Genomic DNA, 5,944 nt, shown 5'->3' with positions numbered 1-5,944 from the left:
CATCCAAGAACTTTTCACCGGTTGGTTCACTCAGTGGAAGAACGATCTCCACAAGTATTTCAAGAGATTCGACGATCCGGCTGATGCTCTAGCACACTGGTGCCCTTTGGAGTTGGTGAAGCACCCTGAAAATTGAGCCTGGCTCTGCACCCATTTTCAGGATGAAAAATACTTGGTGAGTGAATTATATAAATTATTATAGATTAATAATATTTAATTAATACTTCAATTCCGCTTATTATTTTATTTTAATACTTTATAATTAATATCGGCACTAATACGGTTCCTTTTTTTTTTTTAACAAAAAATAGCCAAGGCCAACACAATAAATAGGTCGAAGAAGAAGCTTCTCCACCACTCTAGCTCCTAATGCTTTTCATATAGGATAGAGGAGGGACATCGGGTAACCACATTTTTTCAAAAAAAAAAGTTATTACTCTTATTCTAAATTACACAACTAATAACTAATTTTTATTCTTTTTTAATGCAGACGGGGTCGAAGTTTCAAGGAAGTGTACGTGCGGCTCGGGGATGAGTTCACATAGGGGCTCCATGTAAGTTTTTGTAATTTTTAAATTGATTCACCCCAATGGAGGAGGTGGCTCCTACCTTTCCCCCATGAGGATGCATGTCTCTGTATCATGATTGACACCCTCGACCAGAGACTCGGTCCTAGGCTGAGGAATGTGTATCGGGGTATGGGAAATGCCCGTCATCGTGAGACGGGAACCTCATCTTCCACCTCTACCTCAGGACATGTCGCATTGATAGAGAAAGTAGTGGAACTTAAGCAGCAGGTGGCGATCCAACATAACCACATTGTGATGCAGTCTGCCCATATCACCACCCAGGAAGCTCGTATTGTTGCCCAAGAGTATAAGATGGGCCAAATCATTGCAGCGCTTCAGGCTTCAACATCCCCACCGCTACACCTCCTCCTATTACTTCGACCTCCAAGGCCCCCGACCTAGCATAGCCGACCGCAGAAGTTGACTCTGATGACTATTTACTGTAGTTTTTTTTTTTTTAATTAAACATTCGTACATTTAAAAAATTTCCCCACTTGTACATACATTTTCCATATTTATTTAACTTAATATTCTTCTTTATCAATTAATGTTCTTAATTAAATTTAACCAAACAAAATTATTTTGTTTTGAAATTCAGATTATAAACAATATTTTTATTAAAACAATGGTTTGCACGATGAAATAATTCATCGTCACTGGTAACTAGAGCGATGACAGAGTCAAATCTTACGATAAAGAAACCTTTGTCCCTTAAAACTTTATGTGACGAAGGATCTCTTCGTCGTTCTGTTCTTGTGGCATGAAACCCTTTATCCCTCTAATCTTCATGAGACCAGTCCTGTTTCATCGCGAATATAGATATGAGACGAATAATCTTCGTCCCTATTCATTTTATGCGACGACCTCGTTTTTCGTTGCGTAAGAAACCTTTGTCCCTTAAAACTTTATGCGACGAAGAATCTCTTCGTCACTTCCGCCTTGCACCATGAAACCCTTTGTCCTTCTAATCTTCATGCGATGAGTTTAGTTTCGTCATGCCCACATGAATATGCAACGAATTGTCTTTGCTCATATTAATTTGAAGCGACAACATAGTTTTTCGTCGCTTATAACTATTTGCGCGACGAAGTGTTTTCTTTTCGTCATGTAATACCTTTCTTTACGAGCCTTACGCGACCAACTTGGGACAATGAAGTTTTGTCATTTATAATTTTAGGCGGCTGATTTCTTATTTACGAGTTGATTTCTTGTTCGTCGCGATAATTGTTTTATGTAGTAGTGAAATCTTTTTCAAGTTAAAGGTGGGAGATGAAGTAGTTATTTACAGGTAACAGAGACTTCTCCCTTTCAATCCTACTAAGTTGGAAGTGATAAGTTTCCCTTATATCTAATCTATTTTTACCTTCAACAAGATTTAGATATGAAAGAAACTTATCACTTCCAACTTGGTAGGATATAGTTAATGTTATAAGCTCATACCAAATTGAATTAATACGTGCTAACCTTTGAAAAACTAGAAAGGAATTTGGCTAAAATGATTAGAAATCAAATCTTAATTGCTGAATTGGTAAAAATTAGATACCAACAGTATAGCAATTACTTTTATTAGCACTTTAAAATCTCATTATATACTATTTATAAGTGTAAACTTTTTCTTTTTAAATATAAAAATTTAGAGAGCACAATGAAATATTTGGAGTGCCACTAACACCATCCTAAAAAATGATTTTTGTGACAACCCGCCCCTAATTTTACGATTTTATAAATTTTAAAAGAGTGAATTGACGAAAACGCCCTTAGTGGCAAGATTGTTGACTTTCGTTAACCGCCATTACATAACGCGTATTAGATATTATTACCGTATTCTTAAAGTACTCGATAGTACAAACGCGTAGGAGCAAGCAAAATCGAATTTGGAGCTACGAAGGAGATTTTATGGACTTACGAAGTCCAAGGGCATTTTGGTAAATTCATTATTCGAAATGAACTACCCCTTTATTATTTTAATATTTTTTTATTGTATGATTTTTCTGCATGGTGGGACCCACCCACATGGGTTTCCTATCCCATTTGTCCCTATGCCCTATTCTCCTCACTCTTGAGGACATCTCTCTCTCCCATTCTATCAAACTCTCTTGGCCCTTCTCTCTTTAGCTCCCTCACCTCTGTCAACTCTCCCTCTTTGCAAGTTCAACCACCAAGACACTGCGACCACCTAAACCCTTTGCCGTACTGGCGAACTCCAGACCATCATACCACTAGAATAGATTATTTCATCCCTACAAACTTAACCCCAAGTTTGGGTTACTGGAATCGAGCCTTGGAGCTCAAGCGGAGCTTCGTTTTGGATATGGATTCCCGGCGAGTTTCCATTAATCCCAACCAAGGTAAGCGCTAGGATCTGTCTCCCTCTTACCCTTCTCATTGTCAGTGAACAATCTCAAAGTTTGAATGTTTTTTTGTTAGGGTTAAAAGTTGTTTGGATGAATAGGATGATTTTCCAGATTTCTGGAAAATTTGGGACCGCGGCCATCTGACTACTTTCAAGCCAAATTCCCCGACCAACACAGACCATAACTAGGCTTCCAATAGGTATAGGCTCCTTCTCTACATTTCTAACTTCAAATGGCTCTTGAATCATCAAATTTGGTTAAGTATCAAGCTAGAAATTAGCTCTGAAAGTTAGGAAGACAATCTGCAAATTTCTGGCCTCACATGGTGTTGCAGCGATCGGCGCGTAGAACACACGCATCTCCTAGAGGTATTGTGCTCCACCATCGTATATGGCAGTGCCGGCAACTTTTTTGGCGACTCAACTCAGCGCGTGCCGTGGCCCGTGGCCTCCCGGGCCGCCGAGTTGTGGCAACGCGTGGAGGAACCCGAGGTCCTTCCTTGGGTTTCTCGAAGTGCCGAATCCGTATCCGTTGTCTGTTTTTCGAAATTCGATCGTTTTAAAATAGTTCCTTTATTAGCCGTACTTTGTATGAAAATGCGTAATTACGTTAGTACGCTATATTTACATAAATGGTCTCATTTCTAGGTGAAACGCATCACAAGGATCTTCGATACCCGTGAGGCGGGTTCGACTCGACGACATGATTTGTGAGTAGGTCTTTTCTTTGATATATACATACATTTGTTTAGTTACCATATATACTTCTAATAACGAATTTTCTATATGATTGCAGTAATTAAATTAACATTTATAGAAAATGACGTAACGATGAGAGTTAATAAATCATTATAAATGTTACGGAATGCCTTAGCTAAATTTACGACTATGAATAATGTTATGTTGACTAGAGTTATCGAATCACTTTAGCATGACTATATTTATGTTATCTGTTCATCGTTTGCTGCACTGGTGTTGGTACTTGCCCGGGCCAGGGCCAGGCTTTCACGTGTATGTGCACATTGCTCCATATGCTCACTTTGGATCCATTGTAAGTGCCAGTCGTGTCCTAGATTGCTATAAGCAATTAGAACTCGTATGTGTTGCGCATAGCCCTAGTCTTCACGTGATTGTAGTACTATAGCGTATATTATTGTTACACCTAGTCATGTTTATGTCAGAATATCTATGCATGAACTCGTGTGTCAGCATGTTTCGATGAGCATTCGATATGATATGTTTACTTATGCGAGACTATGTGATTACGGATGTCATGTGCTTACTTACGAAATATTGTGGTGTATTGAATCCTTGAGATTTTGCAGGCCGTAAGTATTTTCTTACTATATGTAGTATGTATATTTTGGAAACTATACTTGTTTTACGGCGAGGGGTTATTATGTTTTTGAAAAGGTTTTTACAAAGCTTTGTTTTTAGGCCCACTCACCCTTGTTTTTCGCCCCTCCAGGTTTTAGTGCTGAGCTTTCGTATCGACGATGATTCTTGGCAAATCTTGGTATAGGCGGTTACCTTCGATGGTATAATTCTCATCCTACTTTATTGTATTTTACTTATACTCTGTCATCAAGTGTGAAATGGGTTTATTCCCGCTCACAAGCGCACTGTTGTATTTAGGCACTTTTGGGCTTAAATTTATTCACATTTTCCACATCACTACAGTTTATGGCTTCGTCACCTTCTTGGTGTCGGCCAACATAGCTCGATTTGAAGTCCAGGTGGACATTCCAGGTCGGGGTGTGTCAAATTTTTTTTTAATTTTTTTTATTAAAAAAAACTTTATTATATAATAATGCTCAAGTGAAACTTTTAAAGTTAAGAGTTTTTGAAGTTTTTTTTTTCTTGTTTGGTTGTTTAAGATTGAATTGTTTTTTTTATTATTTAGTGAAAGTTATGTTTGTAGGTCGTTTTACTTATTATTTAATGACATTTGTAAACTTACAATCAGTAAGTCCTAAAGTTTTGATTTAAGTTATGGTTTTCCAGCATCAATACATTATACTGCTTTTTTTGAAAAACTATCTTAAGTATGGGCCATTTTATAAGTTTTGCACAGATCCCCCGAAATCTAAAAAACGGCTTACAATATTATTTGACTATTTTAAAGTCTAGTGTCATGTGGGTCTATGATTGTATTGGATAATTCACTAAATTCAATTTGGGCAAACAATTCGTGTCAACTCCCAAATCTTATCCAAATCAAAGATAGAAGATGAATTAGTTATAGGGAGCTCTAATGAAAACCCCTTTCAAGTTCATGTGAAATGTCCATAATGAGTCAATTTTCTTCTTTATTTATTCATTTGCCATTATTCCAGGTCTCTCAATGTTGTTTGCATTTGTATTTGAAGCTTGATGCTACTGAGAGGGATTCTCCACTTGCTATATTATTGTGTTGTTTTTTATTTTTTGCTTATCTGTTGCTAGCTCTTTTAGGCTTCCATCATGTTGTTGATATTGTGCAGCTTCTCTTTCATCATATTATTCCAATACTGTTCATTTCCTTTCACTAGTCCTACTTGTTTTTCACCATCTTCTTTTAACTTGTGATAAGCTGTTGCAGTCTCTCTTGAAATGTTGTAATTTTCTGTAAGGATGGTAGCGAATATTTATTTTACCATAAATATACATTTCATTATCTTCTGCCACCAATGATTGGAGTTAGTAACGTTGTAGAGAAAAGGAAGGGTTTACTCTCTGGTCTACCGGAGTTTACGTGAAGAGGAATATTCCCAGGCTCCTCTTGCAATTTCTACGGCAACAACTCCAGCAAACTTCGATTCTTTATTTAGAAAGCCTTAGATTCGAATCGCAAGAATGTCTTAGATTCAAATTGCATGAATGACAAATCGAGTACTAATTTATTTCTTCATGTACCTTGGCATAAACATATCGTTGTACAAAAACAAAATTTCATTAAATCTTCTTAAAAAATTTATCCAATGTTTGCAGTAAGATCCCAAGAACGAAATAAAATTAATTATTAAGATCAAGTTGTTTGAGC

The sequence above is a fragment of the Pyrus communis genome, chromosome 12, assembly GCF_041283825.1.
Source record: "Pyrus communis isolate YQ-2024b chromosome 12, ASM4128382v1, whole genome shotgun sequence".
Classification (NCBI taxonomy): domain Eukaryota; kingdom Viridiplantae; phylum Streptophyta; class Magnoliopsida; order Rosales; family Rosaceae; genus Pyrus; species Pyrus communis.
Note: the sequence above shows the minus strand (reverse complement) of the source record.